This window comes from Anser cygnoides, chromosome 2, assembly GCF_040182565.1.
Source record: "Anser cygnoides isolate HZ-2024a breed goose chromosome 2, Taihu_goose_T2T_genome, whole genome shotgun sequence".
Taxonomy (NCBI): domain Eukaryota; kingdom Metazoa; phylum Chordata; class Aves; order Anseriformes; family Anatidae; genus Anser; species Anser cygnoides.
Window position 1 is genome coordinate 133674067 of NC_089874.1, and position 23564 is coordinate 133697630.

General features: G+C 43.0%; 1 protein-coding gene across 3 annotated transcripts in view; it reads right to left on the reverse strand.

Moving 5' to 3' along the window:
- PAG1 (phosphoprotein membrane anchor with glycosphingolipid microdomains 1) overlaps window positions 1–7308 on the reverse strand; it is a 112998-nt gene extending 105690 nt beyond the window's left edge. For 2 of the 3 annotated variants that reach the window (XM_048068287.2, XM_048068285.2), the window contains exon 1: window positions 7185–7308. The gene's annotated coding sequence lies outside the window, so the exon portion shown is untranslated. Of the gene's footprint in view, window positions 1–3522; window positions 3614–7184 lie in introns of all 3 variants that reach the window. The other variant, XM_048068286.2, reaches the window with a different exon arrangement.
- Between the last annotated feature and the right edge of the window lie 16256 nt (window positions 7309–23564).

The following is a 23564-nucleotide window of genomic DNA, read 5'->3' on the forward strand; positions in this document are numbered from 1 at the left end:
ACTCCTGCCTGAAGCTGAAAGCTGGAATCAGCACTCTGGGAGTTGTGTTTACTCCATGGAACGTGCTGTCATACTGAAACAGCAGACTGACAAAGCCTTTACAGTGTTCACCTTTCAATTAAACAAGACTAATATCTGAAACCTCACATTAAAATAGCTGTAAGATTTGTTAGGGTTCTCTTAATTATGTGATTTGAACATTTCCTGTACATTAGCACTAGTTAGGGCTATTAAACTGCAAGCAAATATTAGCACCATTAAAGACTGCTACAGACCTTGGCTAATAACTCTAAAGCAATCAAGTCATCAGAAAGATGAACTTATCTTACATTAAGACACTTTTTCCATTAAAACAAGATTTTGTTAGATCAAATCAAATACACTTTATTAGATCTGTGGGTAGCAGAAAGGCTTTCATTTTTCACAAGAAAGGAAATTCATCATTATGCTTCAACGTCTGGTAAACAAGAGTTCAATCATGCAAACCCTTACTCCACTGAGAAACCACTGCTCACAAAGCAAAGACTTGCTCCACTGCAGTCAACAGTCTGAGCAAGGATACTTAACAGCAGTAAAATCTTGAAAGATCAAGCCCAAATATCACAGTTATAATTGGTACTGCACATCAAATAGCCCTTAATTTGATGTCCTATCCTGCAGGGCACTAGATGCAAACATTTCATTGATTTGGTAATTCATCATAAGCACTGCTCCTATGATAGGATGAAAAGAAGTCTTAAATACAACAGCTAAGTGGTTCTTCTAAAACACTGAAATGCCACATTTCTCCACAGGACAATAAAATGTTTATCTGTTGTCATGCTTTTCATTTCCCCTGTTTAGGTGGGTGACCTTTTGAAAGGAGCACTGGAGGCTGACATACACCTTCATTAAAGCAGTGCCTCTTTCTTCCCCTGCGTCTACAAGAACAATGAGCGCAGGAGGGACGAGGTGAGCAATCCAAGGAGTAATGAAGAGATTTTGTTTCAGAGGGTTATCAATTATTTATGAGTAAATCCCCAGATGAACACATCCAAAGCTGAACAGTTTTTAATACGTTTCACTTCTGTACACATGACACAACGCAACCAGACACGGGCTAAATTGGATGTCTGACTATTCGTGGTGTCAAATGGTGAGCTGAATCTGGACATCAGTAAATCACTGATATGTTTTTAAAGTACAAGAATCTGCTAGATTTAAAGCTATTTCACAACATTCCTCCAACTCAGAGAAATCATTCTTTATATTACCTCCTACTCATCAACATCTCAGCAAAGAAAAAGGTCATCCAGAACAATTTCTATAATTATGCTAACATAGTTGTCTAAACAGTCTAATTTTCAAAATCTTATAAACATCACCCAGCTTTGAATGGAATTTTATTCCAGAGTTGAATGAAATGGAGCTGAATTTTTCCTGTTCAGAAAGAAAACACCAAGCTATGGTCTTTTTCTCCCAAACAGGGTTTATCCTTTTCAAAACAAAGCATTTTCCTTTACATATTTTAAATTGCACTTTTTATACAGAAGCTCCAAAGATTCATTTTGTGATATGGAATATACAAACATTACATGGTGGTCTTCCTCACGAAGCAAGGACAATGAAACCAAATGTTTATATTTGCCTAGCATGCTTTCCAGAGTAAGCTGATAATCTATTTTAAAATGATGTGATTGAAAACAGTCATCCTGGAAGTCTAGAAATGAAAATCAAACCCTCTGTCACACCTTCAGATTGTTCTTGAACTGTTCTTTCAAAACCCCTTTCCCGCAATTTCCAACCAACATGGTACTGCCAATGTCACCAACACTGCCACTGTCATACCTCAGTGGGTGTCACCATGGGTGTCAAGGTGGCCCTGAGGCCACCTTTAGTGAGCTATTGAGAGCAGCTCAGAGGAGAAGGACCTGGGGGTGTTGGTTGACAAGAAACTCAGCATGAGCTGGCAATGTGCACTTGCAGCCCAGAAAGCCAACCGCATCATGGGCTGCATTAAAAGCAGCATGGCTAGCAGGGTGAGGGAGGGGATTCTGCCCCTCTGCTCCACTCTCATGACACCCCACCTAGAGTGCTGTGCTCAGCTCCGGGGCCCCCAGCACAAGAAGGACATGGACCTATTACAGCAAGTCCAGAGCAGGGCCATGAGGATGATCAGAGGGCTGGAGCACCTCTTCTATGAAGACAGGCTGATGGAGTTGGGGTTGTCCAGCCTGGAGAAGAGAAGGCTCTGGGGAGACCTTACAGCGGCCTTCCAGTGCCTAAAGGGGGCCTACAGGAAAGCTGGGGAGGGACTCTTTGTCAGGGGGTGCAGTGATAGGACAAGGGGGAGTGGCTTTAAACTAAAAGAGGGGAGATACAGATTTAGATATAAGGAAGAAATTCTTCACTCAGAGGGTGGTGAGGCACTGGCACAGGTTGCCCGGAGAAGCTGTGGATGCCCCATCCCTGGAAGTGTCCAGGGCCAGGCTGGATGGGGCTTTGAGCAAACTGGTCTAGTGAGAGGTGTCCCTGCCCATGGCAGGGGGTTGGAATCAAAAGATCTTAAAGGTCCCTTCCAACCCATATGATACTGTGATTCAGCTACTTCATGAAGCGAGGCTTCAGGCACAGCCAGGACATGCCCTGCAGAACGAGCCTCCCCAGCACGTTAGCGTAACTCCAAGCCACCACTTGCCACCTGCAGCTGCCTCGCAGGAGGCCGCGCAGACAGCATGTTGAGGGGATGGACGACAGTTGTTCCCTGAGGGGACATTGCCCTGTGGTGCAGCTGGGCGGCTGCTGAGGGGGAGACATGTAGGAACTCTGCTGGTTCCTCCAGCTAGCGAAGGGTCATCTGCAAACTGCCTTCCAAAGGGATGAGTCTGGGGACAGGCTCATCAAAAAAAAACACATTTTAGAATAAGCATTTTCTGCCTTTTTCATAGAACTGCAGGAGAAGAGCTGGGTCTCCCACATGCTCTCTGCCCCCTCCCATTTAGGCCAGCACTCCCCTCAGCACCTCCACGACTCCAGGAATAAATTATACTCCTGTCTTACCCTGGCTAGACAAACTGCTCCAGTATCACAAAGAAAGCCACTTAGAAATCCATTTTAGATTTGTTTGCAGTACTTTAAGGGGTTTGTTATGTATTTGGATGAAAGGAGCACATTAAGTACATCTATATTTACCTCATTACAGTGTGGCTCTTTAAGTTAGATGAAAAGATTTACCCTGGCCAAGCTAGTTTGTTTATCGACATCAGCTAAGATATGTTTTCAAAGGCTCACCCTCATCATGTTAACATGAAAGCAGACAGATTTTTTAAAGCATACCGCATTCTGAGAACTGGAAAATGACAAAAAAAAAAAAACAAAAAACAAAAACAAAAACAAACACCACCACCAACAACAAAAAACACCTTTTGCAAGAACTACAAAATCAATGATCAGCACAGGAACAATTCCTACCATTTCCAATTACTTAGAGGAAAAAAACAACAACAACAAAAAAACTTTCCCATCTGAACAATTCCTTCTTACCCTGCAGACTTATCAACAGCCACAAACTGTAAGTGGATGATCAATCACCATGCACCTAGCTCAGATAATGGTGACTTGCATGCGTCTTTCCCTGCAACACCGAAAGTTAGAAGTTAACCACATCTGAAGCACAAGACTATAAGCAAATGTAGTCTCCCAAGTATCTAAATTTTAAATCTGTATTTAAACAAGGACAATTAAAGGTTTTTCACAGGTTGCACTGAAGAAGAGCTCTTGGTTACTGCCAGCAAAGCATTCGGAAACACAGCACAACCAATACACTACCCACTGACCAAGCCCAGCTGTACAAGTCCTGGTTATCTCCAACAGGACCCGAAACATGACTTTGTACTCACATGCCTTTAATATTGAAATTTTATCCTTGAGTTATGTAAATATTTAAATGGCATTTATGGACAGTATCTTTCCTCATGAGTTGATACTTTCCCACGGAAGACTTCCAGAGCAATTAACAATGCTGATCTTTATCCTCCACACTGACTGTTCATTCATCCTTTCTAAAACGAATACTGCTTACATACGACCCAAGAGGGCTGTAACAAGGCAGTATTTATCTGCCCTAATAATCTACCATCACTGTTTTAATTAAACCTTGGTTATACCACACACACGAAGTGAGGAAACGCCTCCTGTCATTCATTTTCACCTGACAACCTGGCTGCTTAGTGCCCTTTTGCAGAAACTCCCCCACCACCTTCTCCCATGCACCCAGCATCCCCAAACTGCGGCGCTGAATCGGGCTCCTTCCCATAGAGGGGTATGTTGCTTGTCAGATTTGACTGATGCTGCTGGCTCCGGTGCCACAGTTTGCCCAAGTAACTGTGGAGACAGTGTTGTAAAATAAAATGCTTTCCCACTGAAGACAAGCAGGGTGAAACTACAGAGGGGCTTTCTGCTTCTGCCCTCGAGTAAGTTGCTGAACAGCTGGGGGTTCCTGCTGACCCTGCTCCATGAGCAGTTTGCACAACACAGCGCTGCCTGCCCGGCACACAGGGCTTCCTCACCCAGGGACCAGGCAAGCAGTACGTGGCACGTGCCCTGAGAGACCTGCAGGGAAGCCCCGGAGCACACCAATTCAGAGCATGAGAGATACCAGGATGGAGATGGGGGAACAGCAACTAAGTGGGTCTCAAATCCCTTCAGTAAATTTGCACCTGAACCTTCAGACTTAAGCCTTCAGGCTTAAGCTTCCTGCCGCATGCAGCAGGTTTCTACAGGGCCTCCACAAGTCCTCACGAACATGCAGTGGATTCAAAGTCTAGAGTTTACTACCAGCAGTACTACAGAAATGAGTGTGTGCTGCTTGCCCTTTCCATGTTTTAGTCAGCGTAAGCCATATCTGATGATACGAATGCTTAGAAACGTGCGTTTTGCCTGAGGAAGAAGCCGTCCCGAACCTCCTTCCTCACCAGAACAGACGTTTGTGGCATTGTTATATACAATATACAGGCTGCAATGGATAGCACTAAGACAGCTCCTGTATCCTTAGATTGCAAACACCCCAATTTGCAAGGGGGTTATCCCAGCAGAGCCGCAGCTGGGCAGAGGGGTCCTGGGGCCGAGCTACCGGCACCACAGCAAACTGCTCCCACCCGGGTCACAACACCTGCTGGGTTCAAAACACCCGGAAGCAGCGGCATTGCTGCAGCATCATGCTGTTTTGAATGATTTATTGTTTCAATTAAACGTTAAACAATGTCTTCCAGTCTACTTGGTCCATTACTCTTATTCTTGCATTGTATTTTGCAGTTACAAATGATACAGCGCTGGAACTACTGTGAAAAACCCCTGCGTTTTCCACCTCTATCCCCACTGGAAGGAGAAGGACTATGTGTGTCCTGTTGTGGCCACTGAACTCTCCAGCACTTCACCATCAGCATTAATGAGCTGATAAATGGATTTAACTCCTTTGTCTGTCAATGAAGTCAGCACTGCCCCAGGAAAATGTTCGTTAACTAAATGCCACTGCACAGCCAGAAAGGAAAACTCAATGCATTTCTTGTGAATTCCTCAGCATAGTGCTTCTTAAAATATAAATAACTTCTAGATTATCAACCATTTCTTATTTAGGACTTGAAGTCCAGTTGCTGTTTTCTGATCAATATAACTTTAATAGTAGGATAGGTTTAGAGAGTAAGTTATCTAGTAGTAGTAGTCATTTGCATACAATACATGATCTAAAGGCAGATTCAAGTGCCTGGCAATGAGGTTTTTGAGGAGTGCTGTGCCTTAAAATGCAATAGATTACCTCCTTTGTTCCTCATTAAGTGACATTTCATAAAAGGAACTTAATAAGAGATAGATGAGCTCATTGAGTGTCACATCCCACAACCTCCACTCATATAAGCAACGTGCTGCCTTCAGATCAGCTTCTCATTCAAAAGTTGCAGATCCTCATTGCTGACCTGAATATTGATTTTATGTTAATAAAATTCTGTGTTGAAATACCGGTTAAAGATAGAACTGCTCTTGTACTTCAGGCCTGCAAGATGCCATGCATATTGTACTTGCTTTTTTTTTTTTTTTTTTTTTGGACAAGAGCAAAAACCTCTGACCCCTCACATGAGATGCGCTACAGGCTGCAGAATTTAGCCCTTGTTAAATAAGCTCACAGCTGAATAAATCACTTTTCCAGTAAGGGGAGGCACTTTTGCTATAACGAAGCTGTACCCCTCACACACAGGAATGTTTATCAGGGTAACATTTTTAAAGATGTAAAATCTGAAACCCTGCAGTTTCTGCTTCTGTATCATCTAAAGGAAACAAACACAATAACAAAGTACTTCCATTTACATACTAGGTATCTTAAGCAGAGCTTGTTTTTGCAAATTCTCTTAATAGACGTGACTCCAATCATAATTTACCTGCAACACAGACTTTCAACAGGACGAAGTAAGACTTGCTTCTGGTTTCACACAGCACGCTTATTTTTTGAAGTTTCATTTAATAAAATGAGAACTCTGGATAAAAGTTAATCGAGCCTGTCTGGCAGGAAGGGGAAAAATCTCTTCTGCCAGAATTTTCTCTCTGCTCTCTCTCACTGTCACTCTTTCCCTGCGTTTGTTGCCTAATGGCTTGGTATTATTTCAAAGCCCGCTCCTTTTACAAACGCAATCAACTCAAGCATTCAGCACCACAGATGATATATGACTCTGCTTAAACCCAAATCTCGGCGGGGCAGATTAGAAAGAAAGGTTAAGGAGCTCCATCACTCGGAGCGTTATAGTTCGGGCACCTCGGAATCACTGCGGCGCTCTGTTCAGCTAATTGGGGCCATTAGCGCATGGCGCACCGGGGCAGCCCAACTTTCGGCAGCGAGCTCCTTTTGCCCCTAGCACCTCCAAAAGCGGCCCCAGCTTTACCCCGGGCGCCTCCTCCTGTGTTTCCAGAGTTCCCAAGCGGAGGAGCGGAGCCGGAGGGCTCTGTCACCCGACCCAAAACCCAGCCGAGCGAAGCCCGCAAGCGCCGCGCATCCCGGCGGCCGGGCACCCGCACAACGCCGTGCCCGCAGCCGCGGGGCCGCATCCTGCGGGAACTCGCCCCCAAATGGCCGCCGAGCCCGGACAGGGGAGGGGGGCAGCCTCCCCGAGCCCCCCGCACCTCCCCGCAGCCCCCCGCAGCCCCCCGCAGCCCCGACTCACCGGGAGGCGCCGGCCCCGCGGATGCCGCCTGCAGCCCGCGGAGCGCTGCCCGCAGGGGCCGGGCAGCGGCGACGGAGGAGGAGCAGCAGCAAGTTGCGGCGTGGTGCTCTCCCCTCCCTCCTCCTCCTCCTCCTCCTCCTCCTCCTCCTCCTCCTCCTCCTCCTCCGCCCGCCGGGAGGGTCGGGGGGGGGCCGGAGCGCGGCCCGCGGAGAGTGCGCATGTCCCCGCGGTGGGTAGCCTGGAAGGGAGGGAGAGGAGGAATTGTGTTCTTATTTATTATTATTATTATTATATTTTTTATTATGATGACGATTATTTTGCTTTTCCGCTCCGCGAGCGTGGCTGGTAAGGACAGGTGTTAGGACAAAAAGGACCTCCGGGTATGTCCTGGGGGGGGGGTTAGTGTTGGAAGCAGGTATTGAAGTGGAAGGGATCGCCGCGTTTTTCACCGTGCAGAGAAGTGCAAGGACCGAGTGCAGGGCGCTCTGAGAGCAACGGCAGGAAAGGCTGCAAAGGCAGAATGCTTTAACTTAGATCTCGGGGGAATTTTTAGGGAAATTGCACAATTACTATACGTTTCCACCCACATGCGGGACTGACCTAACACCCAGCGAGTTTCTTACTTCCCGAGAACAAGTTCAAATCCCCTATTCCATTCTGCAGTAATACATATGTGACATGCGGCTGGCTCAAGGTCTGAGCCTGCATCTGCATTTGATGCTTGCCAAACAAGGACTTACCTGTGAAGGAAGGTGGTTTCTGTTTGGTGGGTTTGGTTTGCTCTTTTTGAAAAAACAACAACAAAAAAACCCAACAATATAAATACAGCATGGCCATCAGCATCTAAATTGCTTTTTCTTTTTTTTTTTCTTTTTTTCCTTTTTTTTTTTTTCCTGAGCCTTCTTTATGCTGTTTGTCCAACAGCTCCTGTCCTCACAAGACAACATCATCCATGCTTGAAGAGCACAGCCCAGTTTATCCATGTGGCCCCCACCACAAAATGCATACTATTCTATCACATAGTCTGTCAGCTCATGTAATATCCAGCTGGTTATTGTCATTTTATCAATCTGGTGTTGTTTTTCTTCTCTGTTCCTCACATGCCACTGTACTACCCAACACGTTGTAGCTGACCTAATGATGGTTTTCTTTGACGTTGTTGCCTGATTTCCGTTGCCTGTCCTTTTCGCACAGAGTTCCCATCAAATCTGTTGGTAACAAGCACGCTTTGTGACACCCCTCGCATCTGCATCCACTTCCCACGCGGTGACTCTGCAATGAACCCAGCTATCAGAATGACTTTAACTCTTTCCTAGCCAATTGTGTTGGTTTCTTGTCATCCTAGTCAATGAAAATTTGCACATCTGGAGTCAGCCACTTCATCAAATCCATTTTTCTACCTCTGTCCTCCCTCATTCTGCACCAGTGGTTCCCCAACTCTACACAAGGATCACGGGTGTCCCATAAAGTCCTGGTAGGTCATCATTGACACTTAGTGCCTTCACAGTGTTTTCAGTTTAAAGTGTGAAATCGCATTGTGATTTGTAGGAAATGTTGGAGACTAGTGTATAGGTCCAGAAAGACTGGGAACCAATGTTCTAGCAGCTGCCCCCCTTCAGCTACATCTTTTGGCCCAGTTTGATGTCATCAGCAGAAAGCAATTTCCCTCAAGCATTCACAAGGGATACACAAAACATGCCGGTACACTGAAACCAGTAGAAACATTACAACTCTCTTAACCTGATGTGGATATTGCCAGTCCTCCAGATACTTCTTTTGTTTAAATTTAATTAGTTCCTTCTAAAATATAAGCTAACCTTTATAAGCTAAACATAAGCTAAATCAAAACCATATACTAGCTGTTGGACAAGAGTCGCTACGTACAGTATAAAAAGGGGTATTACCATAATAATTTTTATTCTCGTCTTAACCTATGCTCCTGTTCAAATGCAAACAAAGCAGACGATGGTTCCTAAGGAAAACAGAATAGAATAGAATAGAATAGAATAGAATAGAATAGAATAGAATAGAATAGCTCAGTTGGAAGGGACCTACAAAGATCATCAAGTCTAAGGGCAGCTCTCCTTTGCCTCTGCCTTTCTTCTCGCCCACCTCCTCTCTCCCCTTTGTCCTTCAAATCCAAATTTGGTTTAATTTATCTTTCCCTGTATTTAGGAATAAAACAGTTACTATATGCTTCTCTTTCAAACAATAATCGAGGAAAGTGGAGTTTGCTCATTAACTAACCTTTATTTGCAACCCTATTCGGCACACAGGAAAAGATCAGCAAGGAAAGGAGAGATGCAGAGAATGAAGGAAAGGAGGTAACCTGTGGTCTCTTGACAAATGGGAAAGACCAGCTGTGGAGTCAAAACAGAATGAGTGTCCCCATGTGTGTGAAGGCAATGGATGGCTGGCAGAGATGGGGGAAAAGGGACTGCACAGGCAAGAGGAAAAGATGAAGTCCTTCAAAAAGGCTGGCAAAAATCAAGCACTCTTAGACACGATTAATTCTACACTCCGCAAGAGTGAAACTATTCCCTCTTGTCATTTCTGTGACAGGCGTTCCCAAAGGCCCCGATCACTGTTAGAGCTCCATTATGTGAGGCCTTGTGCTGATACGTAAATGACGTGGTCCCCACCACAAGGGCCTTACAGTTTAGCTTAAGCCAAAATGCAACAAAGGAATGTGAAAAATAGCATAAGGGAGCAGGAGAGGAAGGGCAGCTGAAAGCTTGCATTGCAACCTATGTTACACTACTTCACAATTATATCTGAATAATATGTGAATAATGTACGTGCATATCAGTGACCCACTCTTCTCGATCACTTCTGTTGATTTTTTGCACATTAAAAATACCAGAAAAATCGAGTACCCGATTTAACCGTTAGCCCAAAAGGCTGCAGTTGGTAGTAGTCAGCTGTGAAGGGCTGCAGGTTAACACAATAAGCAAAGGTGTGGGAGCTGATGGAGGTCACAGCTCTTGGCTTGTAACATTTTGACAGAGAGCAGCAGCAAGGTGCAGCTGGACGTGCGCTGCCTTCACCACCTTCCTGGGCTGGAGCAGCCCGTTCAGTCCCTTGCTCAGCTCTCCACTGACCCATGTTGCGCCAGTGCAACTCTTTGTAAGTGAGATGGATGGAGAAGTTATTTCCAGCCGGATCAGTTCGGTTTCAGTTTCATGGGATGGAGCACACTAAGCCAGCAGTGCACCTCTGCCAGGACAAGGAGGCCCTGTTCCCAGCCATACAATCCCATCATTTCTCTTTTTTCGGCTCTGATGTCTGAATTCCTTCACTTAATGCCATTCACTAACCAAGTGGAAACGTGACCCAGGAAGAAACAGGTGCACAGTTTTCTGCTGGGTCTGTGCATTGAATCAGCTCACAGGCAAGTCAAACAAGCTCCAGAGCCACTGCAACCAAGGAGGTCGGGTCTCTGTGGCTGGGAGGAGGTCTGGCTTAGAGGAGAAGGAAAAGGAGAAGGAACAAAACTTTCCCACTATGGCAAGAGCAAGCCTTCAGATGTGCTTAGGTGCTCATAAGTGCAGCATTAGAGGGCAATTTACATGTTAACCCAAAAATGTGCAAACTCTGCCAGAGCAGGCAGCTCTGCAGTTGGCTGCAGTCCCTAAATTAATTTCTATTTTATGTAATATATAGCATAGTCTTAATTCCACATCTCTTATTCATGTAGAAATACTCATTAAAAGAGTTTTAATAAGTAATTGGGGAAAACTGAGTTCTCAGCCTGCAGGGCTCTGTGGTTTGGGGAAAGTGAAATATCTTTTGAAGACGCATTGAGATATCCCCTAATTACCATTTGTATATAGTATAAGCAAACCCATTATAACAAGGATGCAACACCAAACTACACAAATGTAAATTTCCTCTGGGTGACTAATGAAGAGAAGTGCTGTTAAAATGAGCCCTTCTAGTATCCCTCACCCAAGCCACTTTGTGTGATATAGCATGAACTATATGCTTTGAGACTGGGGAGAGGCTCATCCTCCACACTCTCCTTCCACATTGACAACCATGTTGAATGGGCTGATGTGTGTTTTTTTCTTCATCCCCATCCTGCCTCACTTCCAGCCTCTCATCCACCCACTCCATCTAACGCGGACTTTGTCATTACTTAACAGAGCGTATTATGTGATTGCCCTGACCTGCCCCCAAAGATAACAACTACCCCTCTGTCTGTACATTGCTGGTTTTCAAAAGGCCTGAGCAGTTCTAGTTCTTTAAGGGGCAAAAGGACCTGAGGATACAAGCACCTCTGGAAACCGAGACACTGTGGATAGGAAGAGGACTCTAAAGAGGTATGGGGGTTGGTAGGAAAGCATTGCTTCCATTCAAGGAGCACATCAGTAAGAAACTGCCACTGGCAAGAGGACATTAAACAGTCTAATAGAAGTTTCTTACAGTCCAAAAAACCCTGTGAGAGCCTGAGTGACTACTGCATCTCTGAAATCAATGACAAATCACATTATGGTTGAGGCGTGTAAAATAGCTCTGTCAAAGAAACGGCCCCTGGCGTGGCCGATTTATCTGAGGCGATCATTGTTAGTTCTTCATCCTGGTTAATGCTGGGTCCTTGTGGGCAAGCGAGCAATTTTCTTACAAAAGCACTGGGCCAAGGTTTTCTCCAAAGGAGAGGAATTCATTAAACTGACAAAGTAATTCCTCATGACGCCAGCAATGGGGAAGCCCACTTCCACATGCAGTTTGCTTCTCTTCAGTGGTTACACAAGGAGAAGAACAAAGTAGCTGCTGTCTCTGCCCCATAGCACCTGGACCCGAGATCAGACTTAGCAAACGATCAGCCTGCCCACTGCAGGTGAGCTCCGAAAGCCTGGCTGTGAATATGGACCCACTTTCCTGAGCTTTGAGTGCCTCGCTGCCCTGACTCCACTGTAATTACTCTTCAGCAGCACAACTACAAGAGATCAGAGCGAGGTCCACTGCACATATGCCCAGCAGTTTTCCACAAACAGGTTTCCACCCAGGAATCCTATTGTCATGAGACATTAGAGTTTTGGGCTCATCAATTCTGGTGACACAATCCAGCAGTTTATTTTCAGAGGGAGTGAGCAGGTGTCCGTGACAGCATTTCAGCTGACAGTGCTTCGGTATTGCTACTCAGGAGCAATTCGTTACTCTTCTTATCCTGATTCATTACTGGAAAATATTGTTGGTTTTATGGCTTTATTTATTTTTAGCATTGGGGATAGCCTGTCTGGGACAAAGGAAAATGTTTGCTCCCTTAACCTGACTTCTGTGTATCAGACATTCAGTATGATGATAGAGGACTGGAAAAGTTACATTAATGATACATCTCCAACATCGATTGTAGATGATGGTTGGGAAAGAGAACAAAACTAACAAATTAAAACTAATGGCTGTAACTGACTGAGAAAATATTTTGGTTTAGAAAATTTCATCAATATCATTTTTTTTCCCATAAGTATTAGAAATCTATATATAAATTATTCAGTCAGAAAATTCATTGTTAATATTAAAAATGGCAATCTATATATACAAACTACACAAACTACTTTCCTTTTTTTTTTTTTTAATACCTACCTTAAATAAAATCTTGAAGACTGCTGTGATATAATGCTCCATGAATATTTTTTAAACTACCACTCAAGAACACTCATAGTGTTCATTTTCTAGAAGAAGCAGTAGAGCAAGTGAGCTTGACCAAACCCCACCTGAATCTAATTACTAGGAAGGCAGGCGGACTTCTAATGGCAGTTACAAGCACCGTGCTTGAATCTACAAATTGCTTAGTCTATCTGAGCTCCCTGTCTCTGTACTGAAAATGTGATAACTACACAATTGCAGTTTGCTGCAGCAAAGTTCAAGACATATTGCTGGCTTTTGAGAATCAAGGAGCAATATGAACAAAGTTGCACTGCATCATGTGTAAAGAAGCTGAAGTAACCATTAAAAACACACTGAAAAAAGAAACATCAAGAAATCCAAGCCATTACCATAGCAGAGCCCATTACAAATGTCTAGCCAGAACGAAGAGAGAGCATTTGGAAACAAATCAAAACCTGCCTGAGGAATTGAGTAAAAAAAGATTTTCTGAATTCACTAGTGCACATTTCAATTAATAGCCCACCTGCCAAGTGTAATGAACCTGAACACATTGTGGCCATTAATGCTCAAAAGTAGCTTTTTTTTTGCCAAAAAAAAGAGAGAGAGAGAGAGAAAGACTATTGAAAGGAAAAATAGTACTATTGCCATTCTGTCACACATTTAGGTAGAAAGTTGAATCTTGTGAAGGCTAGAAAAATTTCTTTGCCTTAGGCTAAGAGTGATTAATTATTACTCACAAAACACCAGAAAAATGCAGAGAGCAGGAAAGCTCTGCCTGGAAAGTGCTAAAGTCATGGTCCAGGGAAGCAGCTGTGGTGATGCAGGAGGTGAATTACATTTCTCAAGGTGCAAATTATCCTGCGCTAGGATCAGCATATAGCGGATGAGACACTGCTGCCCGTTCCCACCCCCAGCAGAAATACGGGTCCTGCCTCCCCAGCCTTGGGTGGATTTGTGGTCTGGGTGAGGGTCTCCAGCCTGGCAGGGCTCAGGTCCAGGGGTGGAAGGATCCGGGCTGAATGCTCAGTTTGAATAACAAATGCTCCACGTTGCGGATTCTTTTCACAGCTGGCTGCATTGAAGAAGAGGTTTGAAGGATTACAGCCTAAAGCAGTTGACCTTTCTAACCTCCTTCACCAGCAAGCTGGAGGTCAAATTAAAGGATCAGAGTAAAAGGGCATGCTAAATGCAGCAGCTGAAGGACGGGCTTGTGGCTTTCTGTGCAGTGAGAAGTGCTATCACGAGGGTTACAGGTGGCACAAATGACCACAGGGCCCCAGCATCTTCAAAGGAGCAGCCCACGGGTGGGTAAGTGACCCCATCCTGGTGTACCTGGAGGTCCAGCCCCCACACGGACTTCTAACTTTTACTTCTGTAATAGTTTTTGTTTCAGGCTTCTACCATGGTATTTGGGTTGTCACGCAATCAGAAGAGAAGCCTGGAAGACCTGAAAGCAAATTAATAAATCTATTTTCAACCTTGAGAATGATTTATACGGCTATGTATATCTCCCCTCTCTGTTGGTATCTTACAAGTAAGAAAAAAGGATTTTACAAATAACCTTGAAGTTCAGTTTTAATACAGCCATCATAATTAATTAAAACTGCAGAAATTAATTTTGAGCTAAATGTGTACTTCAGGTGCCCCAAGACAGGGATGTGTTTAAAATGAGGGGCAAACAAAATCCATTACACAGAGAAAAATTACAGACAGAATAAAATTAAAGCAAGACATTATCTGAAATGCAAAAATGTAATATGTGTGTTTTAAAATAAGTTAGATGAAAGATTTTTCCACTTTCTTTTCCCACCTTTTCAAATCTTATGGAAAGAAACATGCCTCAGGCAAACTCAGGAAATATTTCCTTTTTGATAAAAAGGCCTTTCTGTCTCAAAGGATATCTGCTTAGTTATATAGCTACACCTATTTCAAATTCAGAGGGAATAAAGCTTTTGATTTAGTACAGTGTTAATGTTAGGAAAGACATTTAATCCTCAATTTTCTGAAGGCTCTTTAAACTCCTGGCAGCCACTACCCTATATCACTCTGCAACATTCACTCACAGAAGTGTCTGTTCCTTTTTTTTTTTTTTTTTAACAAGACAAGTATAAAAGAAAACAAGCCAAATTAATGTCTTCATTGCAAGCGCTAGCTCGCTTCCGAGGGACCTGTTACAGGGGTCAGTTGTCCCGCTGGACACAAACCTTCTGTTTCCTGGGATACAAACTCTTTTTTGACATTTTCAGATGCTTTTCTTCCAGTTGTTATAAACTTCAGGCTGCCTAGTTGGCTCCTGCTTTTGCAACCTTGATGCCTCCTCTTGCGTTGTCCCCTTTGGCACTTCTGCATTATGTCAGGTGGGTTTTTCAGCACCAGTGAGAGCTGGTCTCCCTGCCTCCAATGTACATGGCAGGGTAGCAGAGGGAAAATTCTCGCTGCTCATAAAACCAGGTGAACTGGATAGCATCTGCTGTGGTTGTTCATTTGTCTCATCTGCCTAGCACCACTCCTCTGGTGGACACACTCCGTCAGCCTGCACTGTGCTGTGCACATCACTTTTTGAACTATCATAATGTTTATATTAGTTATCCTCCAGCATATCTTATAAAAACACAGACTACTTTAAATATTGCTATCAGTTCCTTGACCTGGTGACCAGTTCTGAAAGAGACTATATGCAATATTGTTCTGAAGAAAATAAGTTCTGAAGAAACAATATGCAATATACCACATATCCTTCAGCAGAACAGTTAATTTGCTGACTTTGTCCTTTTTTCTTTCACCAGTTCCTTTTTCTTGCCTTCCCCTCTGGCTATACAGTATAACCCCACCACAGAAATACCAGTGTAATTACTGGGCAAGACAAATCAATGTGGATTTCGAGATGCCTGGGAGTGATGTACATGCCCTCTTTTCTAGGGCAGTCTTGTACAGCCGGGGCTGGAAAGCAGAAACATGCTCTCTAATAACCCCGCCAGATCCTCGAAATGGCTAAAGCAGTGCAGCAGATCGTTTTACCATTGTAGTGCTAGTGATACAGCAGATAGAGCATCAGCCAGAGCTCCTGCTATAAAATAACATACTTCAGGAGTTTGTAATGTCACTACCAAAATTGTTGTTCCACTTTACACTGGGGCTGATACTGTGAAATCAGAAGCAAATCTTTAAAGAACCTAAGATAATAACCTCGTAGGTTTTAATTTATGAGAAGTCTTACTTGTGTTTAAGATAGTGATTAAGGATTTGCTCCCTGTAAGCTCAAGCTTTTCTGTCTGCTGTTATCACGTGGCCATCCTTTCATCTTTTTTTTCAGGATGCCAGTGTTGTGTGTCCATACCACACTGGGCAGCTTTAATTTACCATGTGTCCCACTCCAGATATACGAGTGCAAACAGCAGCAGAAGGAGCAGGACACACCAGTCCTGGGCTCTCACCACCTCACTCCCAGGCTGGTCAATATTCCTAGAGATTTTATGCAGAGACAGCGCTAGTGGTGTGTGAGGACTGTGGAGAAGGCTGGTGTTATCCCAGCATCAAGAATTACTGAGATAGACAATGCTGGGTAGTGTGCAGCTGGCACAATTCTACATAAACATAAGCCTGTTTTTAGTAACGCTACTATTTTGTTTGAATTAAAAATAAGGGTGAAATAAAAGCTAGAAGAAAATCTACTGGTAACTTTCTTACAAAAAAGAGAAGAGCAGAAGAACAAAGGCATCAAAGATGATGAGATCTCCGGGGACAGAGCCTGCCCTTGGAGACAAATTCCTGAAGGGCATTTTAGTAGGGGCTCGCTGTTTGTGTGCTCCTGTTACAGAAACGAGAATTGTTTTCCCAACGGTAAGATTCCAAATTCAGCTGTGTGACTTACCTTTGTATTATTTGCTGTTTCAGAAAGATGCTCTATTCCAGCAAAACATCACAATTTTATGGCGCTGAAATGCCAGAAGGATTTGGAGTGACTTTCACCAAGCCACCTGAAAAGTAGGTCAGTGGCTATACATTTTAAAGGAACTGCAGTACTACAACAGAAACTGAGTTAATCCTGATGTATATGATGAATGTACCCCCTAACCCCCTAACCTCACTGCAGGGGACAGTCTGAACATAAATCTATCTTCACTAATCTTTTCGCAGCTGATTATTTCCAAAGGGAAAGGCCTCGTGGCATTTTCTTTTTCATTAAATACCATGGAGAAAAATTAGTTGAGTTTGTTTGTTCAGAGACATCTAAATCCGGACTTAGCCTGTAAACTCTCAGGAAGGGAGAGTAAGAGTTCATGGAAACAGAAGGATACATATTAAAACTAGTTTGAATTCATTTAATTCTGGAATTACTCTTCACAATGTAAATCTGCAATTAGCTACATTCACATGAAAGACAGACCTCTCGCAGTGATGGTTCAGCTAATGTGTAGGTTTAGGTCTCTGCAGCTACATGCAGTCGCCATTAAAACCCTGCAGGAAAGCCCTGGCGTATTCTAACTTACTGAGTTTCCCCAGAACAGCTCTTCCCTGCTGTATTTCATTTCAGCCTTGGTTTGTTGCTTTTAAATAGCTATTTTTAAAATTCTGAAATCTCCTTTTAGCTGGCAGGCAGAAAACGTAGGCTGCAGACAGAAGGATGTGTAGCGAAAGGGAGGAAAGGAGGTAAAGCAAATCTGAAGTACGTCAGAACAAATTTGAACATCACTTTTAAAAACAATATTAAAACACTTCTGTACAGAGTGGACAGGGGACAGAGCAGGCATAAACACGCTAAATAAACTTACACATATTGCATGGAGGAGCTCTCAGAACAATTCCTATTGGAGTATAAACCCTTGGATTAACATGATAAAAAAAAAAAAAAGACAAATTTTATCTTTCAGTAAAGAAAAATAAAAATAGAAACATCTGAGTGACTGTGGCTTGCCTAAGATGGGGACTGATGGGGAGATCAGGGATTGTGCAAAGGATTTAGGTGGCCTCCTAGGTGATGGGTGACCATGAGCTCCCTGTGGGACATGTTGGGTCAGAGGACTGATGGGAGGCTTGGAGAAGCAGGAAATCACCAAGAAGAAATATTGCAGTGTCAGACCCATTACTTGAATAGCATCCAGATCTGGAGGCTGCACTTCAGAAAGGCTATGGAAAATGGAATCAGCAACCAATGCTGGTACTGGTGCTGGTTGGGCAATCATCAGAACAGCCAGGGGAGAGGGCAGCGATGGTCTGATGGCCCTCGAGACATTTTGTCCTGATGAGGAGGGGACTGTGCTGGTGAGGAGCAGCTTCAGTGCAAATCAGGAGACTCTGCTATGAAGTAGAGGCACAAGCATGAGGACAAAAGCTGTTCTCCAGGGTTTTCCTTTTGGTGAGAAAGATAAAAACATCTGCAGAAAAATCTAATTAGCCTGTAAATGAGGAGATTCTGAAGCGGTCTGTCACAGTCTGTAAATGACATGGTTCAGAAAACAAAGTCCTAAAGATTGTGGGTAGAAGCTGGGGCTGGGTACGTTCAAGCTAAAAATAAAATCTAGACCTCAACCAGTGCAACAGCTTATGAGAGGATGTGGTTAGCTTCTCTCTTGCATTAAATCTTTGAACCAGTATTGTAATTCCTCTAAAAATGCTTTCATTCAGTCAACAGATAGGCGTTCAGTGGAAATTCCCAGGGTAAAGGGTAAAATTGAAGGGAGTTATGCAGACGCCTGCAATGATGCACCCTGGATTTAAAATCTGTGACTCTACAATAACCACCCTTGAGCAATATGTGATTAGAAGGGTTGAAAATGTGTTAATTAATACAGAAAAGTTAATCAAAGTGGGCTGGTAAATCAGACAACCATAAAGGACAAAACATAGAAAAAAGTTAATTTTCAGTGCTAGGAAAATAGGTAGGAAAAAAAAGTGCTTCCAGAAAGCAAAATTTCTCCTTCAGAACAGTCTTGTGTAGAATGATTAATTCATTGTAAGCTTTTTGTGGTTAATGCATTTTTAAATGTCCCTCACTTGTGCACAGGTGTATCAGGGAAAAAAGGTCCACATAGCACAGGACTGCACAGGAATAGACTGGCCACGAGGCTGTGTATTTTGAGCACAAAGGGTTTCACACTGAGAGCAGAGACAAGACTTGGGTCCTCCTCCTGCGCAGAAAGATGATTTCTCTGAACGGTGGATGTCTGCGTCTGTGAGACACAGCTGAGCAGCTCCAGCTTTGCCCAGCTGAGAAAGGCTACAGACGAACTTGCTGTAGGAAAGTAAACCTCAGCATCATGAAGATGCTTGTGAAATCCTTTTGGGATTTCACCCCCAGTGTCTTAACACGTCTGGTTAATTGTCAAGTGCCAAGTCTACATTCATCAATTAAATGAGAATCATTACAAACTGTCTCACCCATTGTCACAGAGGCAAAGGTTCCTTTCAACTCTAATAAATTAAATTAAATTGGCTCAAACCCTGCAACCACAGACAGATTGGCTTTGTGTTGAGAGGCATTACTTTGATTGACACCTGTCTGGCTGACCAGGAATGGTTACCGGAATGAATGGCATCAGACAAAGGGGTTTTGTGTGTTACAGGGGGGATTTTGCATGTACAGTCACACCATCAGCTGTCAGATGCAGAGCCTGGGAGAAGCAGCAACCAGTCACACGGCATTACTGGCTTTAGGTTAGAATAGAGGAGTCTGCTCCCAGATACATATGCAGCTAGATGTGTGTAAATATTATTGCTGTTGTTGTTTCATTCATCTCTATTTGAGGTATTGGGCAGGAATCAATACATATCTGCATATAACTGCAACTCATTAAGAAAGTGTATCTCACATACCAGATTTTCTCCACATTTCTTCCCGGTTAGCAAACATCCCAGTCAGTGACCTCAAAAAACTACAGTTTGCCTTTGTTGCCAGGAAGCTGATCTAGCTGATCTTTACCTTGTCTGTGTGTTTTTAAAAGCATGGGCTTTTTTTCTTTTCACAGTTGTCTGCTCACCAGTACAGACGTGACACCCAAACTTCCCATTTTTTAATGGTTTCATCAGATCTCTGTGTGCAAATGCAAGCCATTGCGCGCTATCACTGGTAATTCACTTTGGTTAAACCTTGTCTACATTGAATATATTCTGAGCAACTGCTGCAAACTTGTATTCAGTATGAGGAAGCTGTATTGCCACACTGACTGTCACAGTCAGAAAGAAAGCAGGCGCTTGCATGTGAAATAAGTGTTCGGCTGACAGTAGCTCAGGATAGGCACCCACAATTTTGCTTCCCAGCCGGTGTAAATTGAGGTGGTTTTCCTCCCACCTGAGGATTTGGCACATGGGGTTTCTAAGAAGAATGGGAAAAGCTTGGAAGATGATGTACCAATATTTTTTTTAATTTACTGATCTATTTTAGAGGTGCCCTTTTCTAACACGTTGCGTATTTGAATTACACAGCTGCAGCTCCTTCAAAATGCGGTTAAACAGGCTGCAATTTTGCAAACATTTAAAATTGAGAATAAATAGCAAGGGAACTAAATAGCTATGTTTATATGCAAATCAATATCCTAGCTGTACAAGAAAGGCTTAATATTCTGACTTGCTCTTATGAATTTAGGTACAAAAGAATTTAAAGTGGTAATACCAAAAATGGATTGCTGAGGAGGAATATAACAATAATTTCTTCATGCAAATGTAACTGATTGTCAGCTAAATATGTTTGGTTCTGAGACTTATGGGCTAGGTCTTGTTGGATGCCTCCTTTTGAGAAATGTTCAGTTGAGTTTAATTGCAGCATTGTTTTCTGATCTCTGTTACTCGAATCCTCAGTCTAGAAGGAGCAGCGTCACCTCTGTCTTCCTTCCTCTTGGTGCTTTTGGTATGATTCGCACAGCAGAAACACAGGTGGGTGTAACCACAAACAAACTTATCCAGTGAGGCAACAGAAGTAGTGTCTGCACAGGCACTTTCATCAAGGTTGGTGGCAGGAGGGTGACAGCTGATAATCTTGCACTTCAGAACACGGTGCTTGTGGTTTTTCTCAGCACTCAGAAGATAAGGGCTCTTTCTAATCCATTTTCCTTTCTCCTCTCAGTCATTTGAGCACAGCAGATTCTTGTCATTTGCTGCTGACCTGTCCATGTGCTATAGGCTGTTTATATTAGCCAGTCACATCCAACAGTGAAGGGATTTGTATAGCAAAGCAGTTGGTGATGAAGATCCAGCACCCGTACCCTCTGAGGAAGCTGTAGTTTTACAAGGTTTGCAATACAGTTACGTAATGGCATCAGAAGTTTGCATCTTTCAGTGAGTGTTTCTGGACCAGTTCTAATCTGGTCCTACGGTTTGAATGCCTGTTTCTGTTTGAAGTATATCAGGTTTCTCCTGTTTTTGTTACATCCAAAAGGACTTCATCTCATGCCCTCCAAGACCACTCCACGATGAAAATGAAACCATGGCTGGTAAAGTATGATCAGGAGACTCACTTCAAAAGCAGAGTTGTGATCTGAACTGAAATGCTAATGTAGACGTGTAGACACCGCCATTTCTGAAATGCAGATCTTGCTAGTAGAACTGTGGGGAGGGTTGTTTCTAAAAGACTGAAAAAAGTTTTAGTCTAAAAAGTTTAGTTTGGGTCTAAAAAAAAATAAAGTTATGGAGATGAAGAAGGTACAGTAGTTGATCTATGAATGAAAATGGAGAGGTAAATCTAGCAAGTGTAATACCACAATCCACAGTTCTTTCTCACAGGATGGGCCTTCCCAGGAACCAGGCTCCCTCTTGCTTATAAAAGGAGAGCAGCCAAAAAGCAGTTCCTGTTTTTTCTAGAATTGGGATATAATCCAGTGAGCCAAAAGTAACTAAACTGCAGTACCAAAACCTTCTCACAGCGATGGAAGCAGAAGAACGCTGTGATCCCAGCCTGGGCCTGGGTCTGTAAGATACTGTCACCCCATGAGGTGTGCTCAAAGCCCTCAGCTGCCGCTGCTCGTTGTTTATAGGGAATTCAAGCTGATGGCACTGCTTGGCCTCTGGGGGAGATTGCACTAGAGGTCAAAAAAGTGAATTCATCGAACCTCTTCTAAAGAACAGAATCAGTGGACGCATCAAAAATCTAAAATGTTAACAGTAAACATTGCTTTTGGGAAGGTCTCCAAGATGTACCAGAGTGTGATGAGTCAACAAATGTGAACAGCTCATACTATTGACATATTCTACATAGACTTTAATAAGCTATTTAAATGACTCTTTCACCAAAAGCTCCTAAAAACAAATCTATTATGGTATCTAAAAGGTTGGTTCTCATCTGGATAAATTCCTGTTTGAAAGTTAACAAATGAAGGGTATGAACAAAAGGTCTTTATTCACAGAAGGGAAGGTCACCCCAGGGAGACAGAGCCCTGAAAAGAACCCACGAGAGCTTGTTCTGTTCAACATATTCATAACTGAACTGAGGGCAAGGTAGCACTGTGAGATTAACCTAAGTTATTCATGTAGGAAAAGAAAAGGCCAAGTCTGAATAGATACAGACAGATTCATGAAACTGAGTGAGCCAGGTAACAAAACAGAAGATGAAATTCAATGTAGGTAAATGCAAAGTGATGAACACGGGAAAAAACAGCTCTGACTTTATATATGCAATGATGGCTTCTGACTGAGTAGAACCACAAAGGAATGAGATTTTAAAATAAATAATTCTCTGAAAATATCAGCTCAACACATAGTACTGATAAAAAACAAGTTTAATGTTAGATATTGCACAGGGAAATGAATAACGAACAAGTTGGAAATTATTAGTACACGGAATATTAATTCACAGTTTGAATGCTGTATGCAGTTTTGATCTCCCTATCCCAATAAGTAGAAGGTAGAACTGAAATAGGTGTACAGAGGGAGAAAAGGAAGATAAAGAAAAGAAAGAAAGAAACATCTGAGGGGAAACAGTGGAATCTACAGATTCATGAGTTACACAGAGAAAGTGAATAGAGAATGATTGTTCTCTGTCTCTCTGAATATAAGAAGTAAGAGGCAAAAAAATGCAACTAACAGGCAGCAAATTTAAGGCTAATCGGATAAAATATTTTTCACACAGGGTCCAGTTTAAGCTATGAAATGCCTTGCCACAGGGTACGTTGGATGCTAAAAATTTCCATGGATTAAAAAAGCAACTCAGATAAACTAATGGAAGAATAATCTATTGAGTGCTATTAAATACATGCTACATATTAAGTACCTACCATAGAGTGCATTTAATAGGCTATTAAATACCACCTCCAGCTAAGGAAGTCCCTGAGCCACAACTCACTGGAAGCTGGGAGAGACTATCAGAGAAATAGCACTACGTGCTTGTCCTTTTCTCATGCCCTTCCTTTGCCATTTGCTACTGGTCTCAGCTAGAGAGAAGAAACTGGGTTAGATAGACAGACCTTTGATCGGACTCAGCTTGGTTACTCTTAGGTCCTGAGTGATGTCTGGAAGATGCTACATTCAATTTTTCCTCTCCAGGCTGAAAGATGGAAAACCCAGCAAAGATAGAAGTGTCCTGGGTCCGACATGCACCTCACCAAGAAGAAGCCATGCTCTAGTGTTTGGTAAGCTTTTGGACCTGTATACTCTGACAAGAGCACGTATTTTGGCATCTCTGAGTTATGAAGCTTTTCTTTTTTCTTTTTATTTTCTTTTCAGGGGTAGTTCACTGCCATTTTCACCTTCACAGACTACACCATAGATAGAAATACTGAAAGATATGCTTTTCTAATTATATTAGCAAAGGTATGGCTGTCCCACAGATGAAATTGTGTACTG